At 40.8% G+C, this 16,205-nt stretch overlaps 1 long non-coding RNA gene and 1 pseudogene across 1 annotated transcript in view; both read left to right on the plus strand.

The window, feature by feature from the left end:
• The window catches only part of LOC147830209 (uncharacterized), a 50,843-nt gene that overhangs the window by 13,157 nt on the left and 21,481 nt on the right, over window positions 1-16,205 (plus strand). Inside the window, exon 2 of the long non-coding RNA XR_015440795.1 lies at window positions 8,914-8,999. This is a non-coding gene — a long non-coding RNA (uncharacterized LOC147830209). The remainder of the gene's footprint in view (window positions 1-8,913; window positions 9,000-16,205) is intronic.
• Window positions 6,131-7,317, plus strand: LOC101701054 (mitochondrial nicotinamide adenine dinucleotide transporter SLC25A51-like; annotated as a pseudogene).

Below are 16,205 nucleotides of genomic sequence, written 5' to 3' on the forward strand. Positions count from 1 at the left end.
GAAAACTCAACCTTGTAGAGGTTCAATTTATAATTTTATAATATATAAATGTAGATTCCTCCCTTCCATCCAATCCAGTTCTACAAGCATTTATCCATGCCCTTGCTTTTTTTTTTTTTTTTGCGGTACCTGGGATCTTGTGCTTGTGAGGCAGGCGGCAGCACCACCGAGCTAAATCCCCAGCCCTACCATTTTAAATTTAAACTACATCCCTGGCCCAGTTTCTTGCAATTGGTGACACTGGACTAAAGAATTTACTGTTGGGCCAGCAATGGTGGCCCATGCCTGTGATCCTAGCATTCCAGAGGCTGAAGAAAGAAGATTGCTATGAGTTTGAGACCAGTCTGGGCTACATAGTGAGTTCAAGACCAGCCTGAACTATATAGCAAGACACTGTCTCAAAAAACAAAAACCCAAACCAAAAATAAACAAATAAAAAATTTCCTGTTGGGATCAGTAAAGATTTGGCTATGTGATAAAGATAGAAATACTTGGTTTCTGTAGTTGGCTGAGCAAAGGAAATAGACTGAAATTGACGCTCTATGGGACCAACTATTTTGAATTCATTGTCAGTTGAGCGGGAGCTGTAATTTCTCCTGTCATTAGAGTCCCTCTTCATAATGCATTCCTCTGTGTGGAGAGCTGGGTGACACTTTCACATATATAACTGTGTCATACTTCTCCCTTTTGATCTACTTTTTAAAAGGGTTTTTGGGGGGATTATTTTAAAAGTGTATGCTTCAGTAGATTTTGGTATATTCACAATGTTGCACAAAAACCACCACTACCTAATTCTCAAATATTTTGACCACCACCAAGAGAAAGCCATATTATTAGTAGTCACTCACCACACCTGAATTGATGGAATCATAGCATATGTATGTGGTCTTTTGTATCTAGACTGTTTTACTTAGTAAAATATTTTTAGTGTTTTTCCATGTTGTAGTATGTACCAACCTTCTGAGGTTCTTTGTTCCGGACCTCTATTCTCTCACAGTAGGTGAGTGCCTGTGATTGAATTCAATTCTGACACTAATTTCTGGAGTTAGCATCAAATCCTACAGGGTAAGGGCTGAGTCCCACAAGATGCTAGCTACAAATGGGATGCTTAGACTACTCATAGTTCTGATTTCTTGGTGATAGCCATTCTTTCTGGAGTAAGATGAAATCTCAGTGTTGTTTTAATTTGCATTTCTCTAACGGCCAGCAATGTTGAACATTTTTTCATGTGTGTATTGGCAATTTGTATTTCTTTTAAGAATCATCTGTTCATTTCAGTTGCTCGTTTTTTGATTGGGTCTTTTATTTGGGGGGGCTAAGCTTTTTTAGTTCTTTATATATTCTAGATATTAGTCCTCTATCTGAGGAATAGTTGGCAAAATTATTTTCCATTCTGTAGGTTGCCTCTTCCCTCTGATAATTGTTTCCTTTGCTGTGCAGAAGCTTTCTTTGGGGGGGGGGTACCAGGGATTGGTGCCACTGAGCTAAATCCCCAGCCTTGCTGTGTAGAAGCTTTTTAAGTTGATATGGTTCCATTTGCTGATTCTTGGTGTTACTGTATCCCTTGTCGAGTTGGGGTTCTGTCCACAAAATTCTTGCCTATGCCTATATCTTCAAGAGTTTTACCTATCTTAGATGCAGAAAAAGCATTTGACAAAGTTCAACACCCATTCGTGATAAAAACAATACAGAAAATTGGACTAGATGATCTTTATCTCAATCTGACAAAAGCCATCTATGATAAACCAACAGCCAACATCATACTTAATGCACAAATACTAAAACCTCTCGCTCTAAAATCAGGAACAAGACAAAGATGTCCACTGTCACCACTCTTATTCAATGTAGTTCTGAAAATATTAACCAGAGCAATTAGACAAGAGAAAAAATAAAAGGAATAAGGATAGGAAAGGAAGAAATTAAATTATCTGGGACTGGGGATTTAGCTCAGTGGTGCCACACCTGCCTGGCAAGCACAAGGTCCTGAGTTCTATTCCCGGTACCAAAAAAAAAAAAAAAGAAAGAAAGAAATTAAATTATCATTATTTGCGGATGACATGATACTCTACATAGAAGATCCCCAAAGATTTCTAGATTTAATAACCAAAATTCAGTAGTGTAGCTGGATACAAAGTCAACACTCAAAAATCAATAGAATTCCTGTACACAAATAAACTCACTGAGAGAAAAATTAGGGAAACAACGCCTTTCGCAATAGCATCCAAAAAAGAAATATCTAGGAATCAATCTAATGAAGGAAGTAGAAGGCCTTTACATTGAAAACTGTAGTACTCTGAAAAAGGACATTAAAGAGGATTCAGAAAATGAAAAGATAAGAGCAGCCTCTGGTCAAGCAACTCTGAGGAGGTGGCTGGGGCAGAGGACCCGCTCCCATGCTCAGGACCTCTCCAAGGGTATTAAATGGCCAGTAAAGCTTAATACAGAAAATGAGTTTTAAATCAATGGGCCGGGGATTTAGCTCAGTGGTTTCACTGCCTGCTGTGCAAGCGCAAGGACCCGAGTTCGATCCCCAGAACCAACAAAAAAACCCAAACAAACAATAAATCAATTAGTTTATGGCCCTGAGCCTGCTTGCCATTCAGCCGCCACGACCGCCCGACTGCCTGCCATCAGCAGTGGGCCCACCCACAAGAGCAACGGCCAAATCCAGACATCAGCAGAGAGCAGAGAGACCATTGTTCTGAGCTTGGGAAGATGGCAGAATGGTGAGAAGCAGAGAGAGAGGACCTCTCTGAGGCTTGTGGCTAAGAATTGAAGCCCACCATGAGAGTAAAGATACCCACTGCAATAAAGACACAGCAGACTACATCGGCTGGTGAGTGGTTAGGATCAGCACCTCCTACCGGAGCCCAGACTTGCTGGGGGGGAAGGGCTACTTGAAACTGCAGCAGAATTGTGCAGAGTTCAAACCCACAGGAGGTCAGGGAGCTCACTTCCGGCCTCGCAACCAGAAACTAGCCTGAATCTCAGTGGACTATGGCTGACTCGCAGAGAATAAGTGACTCGGATCTGCACGCTGCTGCCCACATTGTCTATAGATGACAGCAGAGACATACCTTGAAGGGGACTGTTTTCTCTTCTTTTTTTCTTTCTTTCTTTTTCTCTCTTTTCTTTTCTCCTCCTTCCTACCTCTTCTTCATTTCTCTCCTTTCTTGTTCCTGTTTTTCCCATCTTGTTTTTTCTTGATTGTTCTTACTTCTATAAGAGCATATATATAGTTTCAAGTTCTCCTGTTGCCATTAGATTGTTCTAGTCTTGCTTTTGTTCCTTCCTTCTCTCTTTTCCTCCTATCTTCACCAGTTTCCCAAAATTTACATGGTCTTATTGCATGCTCTAGCTCTACTTCTAACTTTTCCCTCTCCTTCTACTTCTCTACACCCCCGTCCCCCAACTCCTTCTAAGTCTTCTTTCTGAAAGGTAAACTCACTATACTGGAGGGCTTATTTACTGCAAACATATTTTTGGTTGGTCCTAGATTTTGATATATAACCTCAACTCTAGTTCATGTGGTGGAGAGTGACAGATAATTAGCTACCACAATTTGTCATTTTCTAAGCTGTGTTTGATGCTATTGTCGATGCTGATTGTATTACTTTGGCCAAGGTAATGTGATTGCTCTAGTAAGCTGCTCTTCCTGGTATACCAAGACTGAGATTGCCTAAGGGTCATTACAGATTCAAAACCCAAAGTCTAACTGTACCCAGAAGACACCCCTGAGAAGTAGTCATGCCCTAAGGGCTCTAAATACTGGCAATAAAGATACTCACAATAAGCAATATAGAAGCATCAAGCCAGGAATTAAACCAAAAGCATTAACAACAAAAACAACAAAATAGAAATGAGAAGACACCTAAACGAGATGCAAACCCAGAATTCTAGATCACCAAAAGCAAATTCAGGGGACACCAAGATGGACCCATCTGAAAGCCAACCATCTGGACTCCCTGAATTGGTTAAAAAGGGAGGTAACAGGGCCAGGGATTTAGCTCAGTGGTTCTGCCACCTGCCTTGCAAGCACAAGGACCTGAGTTCGATCCCTGGTACAAAAAAAAAAAAAAAAAAGGGAGGTAATGAAAGAGGCTCTGGAAAATATGAAATCAGAAATAATTTCTCAGATAACAACAGAGATGGTGACCATAATGAAAGATATGATTAATAACTCTAGAGCAAATACAGATTAAAAAAAATAGAGGAGCTGAGGAAAATGATGGAATCCATGAATACCCAACATAGGAAAGAATTGGAAAACATAAAACACATCCAAGCAGATATCCAAGAAATTAAAAATTCCACTGAAAGTTTCCACAGCAGAATAAATGAATATGAAGATAGAATTTCAGATATAGAAGACTGGGTGGCGATTAGCAAACATTAAAGATTTCTTAAAAATAGCAAGGGACCATGAGAAATCAATCCAACAGCTACTAGATGATGCAGAAAAGAATAACTTAAGATTGATTAGAGTCAATGAGGGATAGGAGATAGCACAAAATAAATAAACTTTCATAAAATAAATAAACTTTTCACAGAAATAATCACAGAAAACTTCCCAAACAGGGAAAAAGAATTTGACATAAAGATAAGTGAGGTATATAGAAATCCAACTAGCCATGATAAAAAAATATCTACACCTAGGCATATAATAGTCAAGATTCCAGAAATTCAACACAAGAACAAAATGTTAAAAGCAATTGGGGAAAAGAAACAAATTACATACAAAGTAAAGTCCGCTAGAATCACAGCAGACTTCTCAACACAAACCCTCAAGTCAAGGAGAGCCTGGAGTGAAATATTTCGAGCCCTAAAAAGAAAACAACCTTCAACCCAGCAGATGGATGTATCCTGCAAAACTCTTTCAAAATCAATGGAGAAATAAGATACTTTCACGACAAGGAACACCTGAGGAATTTCACGAATACCAAACCAGCACGGGAAAAAGTTCTAAACAATGTCCTAGGAAAAGACAGTGAGATTCACAACTCCATGAAGCCCAACAGAATGAATTTATCAGGCAAGACAAGAAATTAAATGCAAAAGGGGGGAAGGAATCCAACAATAGGAAAAGATCATGACAAGGATAAATCAATACATATCAGTTATAACCATTAATGTTAATGATCTCAATTCACCATTCAAAAGAAATAGACTAGTAGAATGGATCAAGGAGCAAGATCCAACAATATGCTGCATACAAGAAACACACTTAATTCAAAAAATTCATAGACTGAAAATCAAAGGATGGAAAACAACACTCCATGTGTCAGGAGCCCAAAAAAAAGCAGGGGTAGCTATCCTATTTGCCAACAAAGTGGATTTCAAACCAAAACTAATTAAGAGAGACAAAGAAGGTCACTACATCCTTGTAAAGGGAAAAATCGAAGAGGAAGAGATGACAATCATAAATATATGTGCACCAAATACTAGTGCACCCAACTATATAAAACAAATATCAACAGACATGAAAAATCAAATATGCACCAATACAATGGTAGTGGGGGACCTCAATACCCCAGTCACAAATAGACAGATCAACTGGACAAAAAAATCAACAAAATACTAGAACTCAACCCAACTCTTGAACAAATGGAGTTGATTTATGTTTACAAAGTGTTTCATCCCACAAAACCAGAATACACATTCTTCTCAGCTGCACATGAGTTGTTCTCCAAAATAGACCACATAGGGCCAGGGATTTAGCTCAGTGGTGCCACTGCCTGCCTCACAAGCACAAGATCCTGAGTTTGATCGATCCCCAGTACCAAAACAAAACAACAACAACAAAATAGACTACATATTAGCTCATAGAAAAGGTTTAAGTAAATGCAAAGGAATTGAAGTTATCCCATGTATATTATCAGATCATAGTGCAATGAAATTGGAGATCAGTAGCAAAAGAAAGTTTAAGAACTTCATAAACACATGGAAGTTGAATAACACCCTCTTGAACAATCAACAAGTCACAGAGAAAATTAAAGAAGAAATTAGACAGTTTCTACAATTAAATGACAATGTCAATACAACATAACGGCATTTATGGGATATAATGAAAATGTTCTTATGAGGGAAATTCAGAGCAGTGAATACCCAATGTTAGTAAAACAGAGAAAGCTGGCTCGCTGGCCGTCCTGTGGACGGGCAGGTGGCACTGGGCGTGGGGCCGGCGCCTGTGGCCATGGGAAATCCAGGTATCAAAATTGACTCCAGAAAAGACAGCCTAACAGACCAGTAGCAATGGAAGAAATTGAGAAAGTTACCAGAAACCTGTCATTCCGTACAATGCAAGGCTCAGCTGACGTCACAGGTTAAAAAATCCTTCATGAACAAGAGAGATCAGAAGCAACATGAAGGATTCAGAAGCTCATGAAAAGAGGCCACCAATCCTAGCATCTTCAAAACAAGACATATCACCTCACATTACCAGTGTTGGTGAAATGAAGCATTATTTGTGTGGCTGCTGTGCAGCTTTCAGCAATATAGCAATCACATTCCCAGTTCAGAAGGTCCTCTTTCGGCAGCAGCTTTATGGAATCAAAACCCGGGATGCAGTACTTCAGTTGAGGAAGGATGGATTTTGAAATCTGTATCGTGGAATCCTTCCCCCATTAATGCAGAAAACAACTACCCTGGCACTTATGTTTGGTCTGTATGAAGATTTGTCTTGCCTTCTCCATAAGCACATCAGTGCTCCAGAGTTTGCAACCCGTGGTGCGGCTGCAGTACTTGCAGGGACAACAGAAGCCATTTTCACTCCATTGGAAAGAGTTCAGACATTGCTTCAAGACCACAAGCATCATGACAAATTTACAAACACTTATCAGGCCTTCAGGGCGCTGAAATGCCATGGAATTAGAGAGTATTATCGAGGCTTGGTGCCCATTCTTTTCCGTAATGGATTCAGCAATGTTCTTTTTTTGGCCTTCGAGGTCCCATAAAGGAGCATCTGCCTACTGCAACAACTCACAGTGCTTATTTGGTTAATGACCTTATCTGTGGTGGTGTATTGGGTGCCATGTTGGGGTTCTTGTTTTTTCCAGTTAATGTTGTAAAAACTCGCATACAGTCTCAGATTGGTGGGGAGTTTCAGTCTTTCTCCAAGGTTTTCAAAACAATCTGGCTAGAACGAGACAGGAAACTGACAAATCTCTTCAGGGTGCCCATCTGAATTATCATCGGTCCCTCATCTCTTGGGGCACAATCAATGCAACTTACAAATTCTTGTTAAAGATCATATGAAAAAAGTCACCAGTGAAGTGCCATGTATCAACTGAAGAGACCTGAGAAAAATGCAGTTTGACTTAGGTTCAAATTGGCTCCAATACAAGTTGGTGTCATTGAGTCCAGGCCACAGTGAATTATGGGAAAGCCATTTTCCCTGAGCATCAACAAAAACAGAATAAAAGGTTTCAGTAGGAAGCTTTTAAGTCATTTTTTTCTTTTGTTTTTAATTTTTTATCATTACCAGAGAGCTTTAGGCTAATTGCTAGTAAATAGCTGTTTATCTGATGGTCTTTCACAGGGTATCCTAATAAGCCAGACATGATTCTTTTCCCCAAAATAGCCTTTAAGCCTTTTGTATTGAAGCATATAATGGCCATAACCAGCCAGGGAAAATGCCCTCAGGGCCCTAGGACTTACCAGGCTTACTTTGTTACTCCATTTCTTCTTTGCTGTCAGGAGCAGTTGCGAAGGGTAGTCTTCACTAAACTCAAGCATATTATGTGGCAGGATACGGGCAGAACAGAAAAGAAAAACAGCTTATTTGGTCAATCTTTTATTTGGGGTTTTTTTTTTGCGGGGGTAGGGTACAAGGGATTGAACTCAGGACCTTGCACTTGTGAGGCAGGCATGTGCCACCGAGCTAAATCCCTGTCCCCATTTGGTCAATCTGAATTGTTGGTGTTAGTTTTGATATTAAGCACCTGTTGGGATAGTCATAATCCAGACTGTTTTCTGTTTAGATGCGATAGATGAAATCATGCAGCTAATGAAATTTCTCATTTTGTGTTCTGCCTTTGGACGTTTTCTTTTTTTTGGTACTGGGGATCGAACTCGACCTTGCGCTTGCAAGGCAGGCAGCGGAACCACTGAGCTAAATCCCTGGCCCTGAATGTTTTCTGTTTAATTCTGAATGTGATCTTAAGCCCTTCCAAAATATCCTCAGGTTCATTTTACTGATTTCATTGCCAAAAGATGGAAGATTTTAAATTTTTATAGGTGTTTGTTAAGTTGTTAGTTACATATAGTTCCTCTTCTCTCTAGCTTGGTTTATTTGAATTACTGGCTCCAACTTAACAGCTTTGGAGGTTTTTTCCCCCTTGAGTAGTAATTCGTCATATTTGAGCATCCTGTTTTCTGGAAGCTATACTTTTAAAAAATAAAACACTTCCATACATTTTAGGAGTCTGTTAATATCCCCGGTGTTTGTTTGTTTGTTTGTTTCTCCTTCTGGTTTCTAAATGTTATGGGGGGGAGGCTCAGGATAACTCTTGCCCCACAGTGTTAGCTATCTTTAATTTATTCTTGGAAATTGAGACTCCTCTAGGATTTCACATTTGGGGAACCCAGTTTTACCATTGTGTCATTAAAGCTAGATTGGGAGCATATGATCCAAATAAAAACATTTGAAAGGTTATGTTGAATAATAGAGGTTGGTGCTAGCTAGATAGCCTACTTGTCCCTTACAAAGCTTGTCACAGAATCAGAATATTTGCATATTTTTTCCAGGTTGGTGAAGCAAAATGACTTATACAGCAATTGCATAACTAATGAAAACAAGAAACATCCTGGAGAAATGGTTAATGAATCTTTAAAAATCTATTTGTAAATATATGTACTTAAGATTGCTTCCTGCTGTCTAACAAGAAAGTAGATGTGTCTTTTTTGTGGTTCCAGGGATTGAACCCAGGGCCTGTCGTATGCCTAGGCCAGGGCTCTACCACTGGGCTGTGCCCCAGCCACTCTCTTCTCCCTTCTTAAAGGTAGGTTTTTTGGTTATCAGTTTTTTCATTTTTCTGGGTAATTGCATGTGAATTTATGCATATACCAACCAAAAAATCAGGGCCTCAACCGATTGTTTACTCAAAGTTTCCGGGCGATAGTCCAAAACAGCTGTTTACCTCGAAATGTGCTATGGCCTTTTAAATAAAGTGAATATCCTTTTTCTAATTGTAAAGGATTAAGCAGCATATTAAGCATTAGCAAGATAGTAATGAACCTAAGCAGCTTAACAGCAGCTCTACTTAACAGTTTTGTGCTAGATATAGCAGTTTAGAGATCAAGGTGCAGATGTTAGGATTTCAGAAAACAAGAAGTTGACACCAAATAGCTTTCAGTAGTATACTTTGGCCTGTTGAAGAATCAGGACTAGAAGGGAGTTGCAGGAATGAATGAAGATGGCACCTGGGTTTCTGGACCCCTCACTGACTTGTGGAAGTTGAGCACCTGTAGGCATGTCTAGGAGCACAGCACAGGCCTGGCTTCTCACCATGGGGCATGGGACCATTGTCCTTCCTGGCCTGAATTTAAACTTCTGAGGGGATTTCTTTCCAGCCTGCTCTTTGTCCAAGGCTGTCTGCCATGGCTGTCTCTCACACAGTCACTGTGGGAGGGTAACACTGGAAGCTCTGAAGTGAAGTTGTTTTTTAGTTGTTCTGAGTCCTAGATTTAAAAAATCAACCTATTCTCAAAATGGCACCTGATCAAGCACTCTCTGGTAATGTAGTGGGTGCTCACACTTGAATCCCTCTCTGGCTGTTGCCCACTGTGTGGAAGGAACCTCCTTGGAGAAAGACCCCACATTGTTTTTGCAATTCACAAAAGCCATGGGCACCACTGCCATTTCTCCCTGGATCTTCCAGCTCTGAGTACTTACGTTGCTTCCAGGGAGCCTCATTCTGCTCCCTGCAAGCTTTGAGAGCCAGGGAGAGACTCCAAATTGTTTCCTTTTTTCCTCTGTGTTGTGGACCATCTTTCCAACTTCTCTGTAGCTTCTAATTTTTCTGTCAGTCCCTTCCCAATTTCCTGTGACCTGCTTCTCTTTTTTTCTTGGACAAGTTGGTATTTTCCGGTGTCTGGGTTCTGTATCTTGGAGAGGCTGAATTTTGCTACCAATCACCACTCCACCATTTTCTTTCCCCTCTTCCTCATTTTAAGACCTTTCTTCTTTCTTTGAAGTTTAGATAAATAGCTTAGTTTCAGCTTGGTGACATGGAACTCAGTGTAAGTGACTTCATATTTATCATAAGCATGGTTTGTGCATGAGTTTAGTTTAAAACAATGACCTCTTAGAGTTTTTATTTAACTCTAGAAAGGGAATTGCTGGATCAAATAGTAATGCCATCTTCTTGAGGTACCAAACTGCCGATTTTTTTTTTCCAAAATGCTTATAGGTTTTTTGTTTTAAATTTTCACTATTTAGGTCTTTACCTCCCAATTAACTTAATAAACTTCTTGATGGAAGGAACAGTTTCTACTTCCCCATATAAGGAACAGTATCTATCCTAATGTCTTGCTTCTAGCAGGAACTCAATGAATATTTGGATGTGAACACCCAATTAAGATAATATATCCTTTATCCTGAGAGTCAATACAAAGTCTTAGTGTCCACTGGTTGGTGGATATCTGTCTATCTATCCTTATATAACACGTGAAGAAGTCAGATAAATGTTGGTGTGTATATGTTGTGGGAGATGAACAAAGTAAGAGAATGTGGTGATGGCGATGTTAAAAGATGCTGCCCCTTTAAATAACTTAGTGTGCCTTCAAAGTTTATTTTATTTTTAAGATAAGGGCCTTCAGAGAAACTCAGAGGAACCAACTCAAACCCCGGAGTCAGAGTAAAGTATTTTTCATTCATTATAATACACTTAGGCATTAGGATCTGCCATTTTCTAGAACATATGATATATGACCTCAAACTGAACATGCTCAGGAATGTACCTGCCTCTACTTGTAAAGATGAGTCTTTTCTATTTGAGTAAGACTAAGTTTCCTCAATAAAAGCCCCTTGCTTTCTTTGTTGAAGTAGACCTGACAAAAGAAAGTTACCTCCAGAGGCAAATAATATGCCTCTCACCACTCTTTTATCTTCTGGTTGAGTTTATTGGCTTTGCACTCACCAAGAGTGAAGCCCATTGCATTTGGTATTAGGATTAGAAAGAATGGTTTACCCAATTCTTCTGGTCAAGTGCTCATACAGATTCTCAGAGAAGAACAAGAATCAGCTCTTACTCAAAGTGGTATGTGCAAATTATACTATATTTCCTGGTACCTTGGGACTTTGCCAGCAAGAATACCATCACCAGGTGTGAGCCCTGGACCCTTCAGAACCTTGACCTTGAATATACCTCTTTACTTTATGATATACCCGGTATGCTGTACTATGTAGTTAGTAACAGAAAATGGAATAATACACTAACTTAAGTCATGAAAAGAAAGGTGAGGGAGGTTATTGGCTATGCTTATCAGAGTTCCTAAGCTTCGGCCAAAGCTGGGTCTCCGGTCATCAGATTGCATGTGTTACTTGTCTTCTGGTGCTGTCTTAGCCTGACTTAGCTTTATTCTCAGAAAGATTCCACAGTAGGATGTCCCCTGGCAGTTCTTTGCCTCTCATTTTTTCTGATAAAAAGTCTAGGAGTGGGGATGTAGCTCAGTGGTACAGCACTTGCCTAGCACATCTGAGGACCTGGGTTCCATCCCCAGTATGGAAAAAAAAAATTCTAGAAAGCAAGGCAACTATAAGGAGCAAAGTTCTATTTACCAACCTGCTGGTGACAATCGCAGCCTAACATCAAATTGAACCGAGTTCTTCTTAGAGTGGAAACTCTAGAGATACCCTGAGAGTGATCCACCACAACAGCAACCACTGCTTCTCTTCCCATCACGACCTCCTTGGAAAATTCCAGGTTGATAACATGCACACATCTCACATTCAGTTAGCAAGCACCTAGTCCGGTCTACTCTCATGATCTATTTAGGTGGATGTCACCTATAGACCAGTTGGATGTCCACTTTGTGTGGCGCGCACGCCTGTAATCCCAGCACTCTGGGAGGCTGAGGTGGGGGGATCAAAAGTTCAAACCTTGCCTGTGCAAATTAGTGACTTAGCAAGACCCTGTCTCAAACTGAAAAAATAAAAAAGGGCTGAAGCTTACTACATAGCTTAGTGTGAAGGCCCTGGGTTCAATCCCCAGTACTGCCATGATAATAATAATAACAATAGTGTCTTGGGGCCCATTCTTCAAAACTTCCTGCCATCCATGCTGATGGCATACACCTGTGTGTGTGTGTGTGTGTGTGTGTGTGTGTGTGTGTGTGTTGCCCATGAAACACTTTTGGTTGTTTGAGAAACATTGGAGCATTTATCTTCCTATCAAAAGTCAGTCTCTCCACACAGGTGGGACCAAGTTTTGCAGCAGTCCGAAGTCCATGTAATTTAGAGACCCTCTTTAAGGAGAGTCATACAAGATTGCAAGTAAAACTTGGTTGTTGGGCCAGGTGCAGTGGCGTCTGCCTGTAATTCTAGTTATCAGAAGGCTGAGCCACGAGGATTGCAAGCCAGCTTGGGCAACTTAGCAAGATGCTCTCTCAAAATAAAATAAAAAAGCACTGAGTGTGCAGCTCAGTCCTTGACCAGCATGTGAGAGGCCCTGGGTTCAGTCCTCAGGGTGGCAGAAAGGAAGAAAGGGAAGATTAGTTGTTGAAAGGGGCCCACACAAGTGAGGAGCCCGAGTTTTGTCAGCTTTGTGATAGATCTTCATTTCCTTGTACTCTAGTCCCAGGGTTCTCTCCACACTTCTCAAGGATTCCTGGAGTCATTCATTCACTCCATCTCATCGCTCTCACACCCCTGTCCCTCTGCCTCACCTCTCTCCAGGTGTCTTCCATGGCTGGCATCTCCACCTTCCCTTCACTCTTCATCCTGCTGTCCTCTCTGGTTTGTGAGACAGCGTTGCAGAGGGCTGGGGCAGGAAAGGAATTTGCCAAGATCAGAATAAGAAAAGACCAAGAACTTATTCAGATCAAAGTGCACTGTCATGAGGGACAGTGGGTTAATTAATTAATTAGGGTTTTTTGTTTGTTTGTAGAACCAGGGATTGAACTCAGGACCTTGCACTTGCCAGGCAGGCGCTGGCACCACTGATCTAAACCTCTGGCCCTTAATGAGGTTTTTTGAGACTGGGTCTTGCCATATAGTCAGGCTGGCCTTGAACTCACTTAAGCAGCATAGGCTGACCTCAAGGTCATGCTGATCCTCCTACCTCAGTCTCCAAAGTGCTGGGATTACAGGCGCGCACCACCGTACCTGGTTTGAGTGGGTAAATTTATGAGAGGAATCGGGCTGTCACCGTGAGATATAGGTTTTTCTGTGTTTTGTGTTTTTCCAGTGCTGGGAATTGGCATCTTGGGCCTTCACAATGAGCTATATCCCCAGTTATTGTTTTTTTGCTATTTTTATTTTGAGACAGGATCTTGAAAAGTAGCTAAATTATGCAGGCTGGGCTTGAATTTGCAATCCTCCTGCCTCAGACTCTCAGAGTGCTGGGATTACAGGCGCCCATCACCACACGTGGCACGATTGGGGTTTTATAAGAGAATGAAGACATAGGAAGAGGCTTGACTTAGTAAATGTAGATCTCTTAGAAATGCATTTTTATTTTGAGTGCCTTGTTACTTGTTAACCTTTGAGGATAGTAACATTTTATCTAAAGCTGTACATCAAAGGTGGAAATTGCCAACTATATTTACAACGTCTCAGAGGAGGCCCTTCTCACTGGGAGAAAGTTTTATTTTTATCTCCCGCTGTTTTTGGTCCCTGTTAGTGCATTATCTTCGCTGCTTTCTTAGTACAGGCTGAGCAGGACTGCTTTAACAGTTTTAATGGGGGAGTTTGGTGCTGAGGGCTTTAACTCTTTGGATGTCAATGGATAATCACCACGCCCTGGCTTCTATTTCTGCCCCTCCACTGAAAAACAGCCGGTCTCATCCTTATCAACAATGCATGGCTCATGTTGCTTGAGCCTATGAATGACGTCCTGCACTCAGCACATCTGCAGTAGCGTTGACTTCTTGGCAACATTTGCCATCGTCAAAGGGAACTGTCACTTTTTCAAGTTCCCGTCTTGCATTCAGCGACACCACAGCTCCTTGTTTTCCTTTTCTGTCTCTGGTTGGTCTTCCTACTGTCTTTTGCAGACTCCTAGTATGACATGTGAATGAGCTAAACCCCACGTGGCTCTGTCCTCGGGCCCTCTTCTCTGTCTCCTGGGTCTTCCTGACCTTGGTGTTGCTCACATTTGCATTAAGACTGTAAGAAGGGGAGAAAATGGGGCTGCCTGAGGAAGGAATGCTCCAGGCACTGAGGAGCCAGGCCATTGTGGCTGGAGCAGGGTGAACAACAGGGAAAGAGGCAAATATGGTCACAGATATGGAGGCTCGGTGAACAAATTGCACAGAGTGGAAGAGAGCCATTGCAACTGACTTTGGTTCTTTGTTTTTTTAGTTTTGGGGTTTTTTTTCCTAATACTGGGGATCGAACCCAGGGCCTTCCCATTGAGGTACCTTCCCAGCCCTTTTTTCACTTTTTATTTTGGAACACTTGAACTCTGGAGATAAAATCATCTGGTTGCTGGTGAGACTGGAGGAGGACCCAAAGCAGCTCCTGTTCCAGGAAACCTGACCCTTTTCAGTCGAGCCAGACAATGACACCCTTGGCCTGAGAATGTTAGGGAAAACTGCCAAGTTCACCGTCAGCCCTCTCGGGCTAGGCAACTTCTGGGAGAGGAGTATTGCTTTTGAATTTGCAGAAATGAGACCAAACAGCAGGGAGAACTAACATTTCTCATTAGTATAAAACACAGACTGTGTCAAAACGTGTTGCTGAATCTATTTTGTTCTAACTATGAGAAAGCAAGACAGCCATAAACGAGAGAAGTTATAATTGTGGGGTGTAGATTTTAAGGAGCTCCAAAATAGATCCTGTAGATAAATTTGTCTCTACTAATCATTGTTTGCATCTGTTGTATTCTTTTTTATCCATATATGTGTCTGAATGTGTGTGTGTGTGCACACGCGCATGCATCTATGTTGGAGATTGAACCGAGCCTCATACTTGCTAAGCGTTAAGTCTACCACTGAGCTACACCTTCAGTCCTATTTTTTCAAATAAAAATGAATTTTCCTGGTCATAAGAATATCATGTAGGTCTGAGGGTTGTAGCTCAATGGTAGAGCGCTTGCCTAGCATATGCAAGGGCCTGGGTTTGGGCTCTAGCACAGGGGGGAAAAGCACATGTACATTGTAAAAATCACAAGCAGTAAAAACAGGGCATATTATGCTGTCTCTCAATAACATAAATAAAATAGGTTCTTCCTAAATTCATCAGCTAAAAGCTAAGTGTGCAAAAATAATGATAACGTCCTGAAATAGTAAAAGAATAGATGTAGATATGCCTTTGAAGGTTAAAACACATTATAAAAGAATCATAATGAGAAGTTTGGAAACAAGGAGCTAGACATGTAGAGATGGGAAGGGGATTTGGAAATGGGGAAGATTGAGCAGAGGGATGGAAAGGGGAGATAAAAAGGATCAAGGTAATATTATATTGATATATTGATATAATATAATATATATATATATATCAATCCCCACAATGGATGTGTGTATTGTGTATCACAAGCACATTCTAATTAAAATAGGGGAGGGCCTGGGATTTAGCTCAGTGGTTCCGCAGCCTGCCTTGAAACCACAAGGACCCTAGTTTGATCCCTGGAACCAAAAAAATAAAGGGGGAAAATAGAAGTTTGGTAGTGGCACAGAAACAGACATTATTATTGGTAAAATATAGTTTCCATGAGACTTGAATCTAAGAAAAAAGGTAGAATTTTGAGATTTGGGGGGAAATGATTCATTCAGCTTACTAACTGGAAAAAAATTAAACTGAATCTCTATCTCATTTCGTTTCTTTCTTTCTTTTTTTTTTTTTTGTACCGGGGATTGAACTCAGGTCCTTGCGCTTTTGAGGCAGGTGGCAGAACCACTGAGCTAAATCCGAGGCCCCCATCTCATTTCTTATACCAAAACAAATTCTGGATGGATGATTGATTGACTGATTTATAGATATGATCAGCAGATGAGAGAGGCAGAGTGAGAATTTCTTCTCAGTCCTCCAGAATCAGGTACACACA

Source organism: Heterocephalus glaber, unplaced genomic scaffold (genome assembly GCF_053883595.1).
Source record: "Heterocephalus glaber isolate CG9 unplaced genomic scaffold, H.glaber_assembly_v1.0 deba00000281, whole genome shotgun sequence".
Classification (NCBI taxonomy): Eukaryota; Metazoa; Chordata; class Mammalia; order Rodentia; family Bathyergidae; genus Heterocephalus; species Heterocephalus glaber.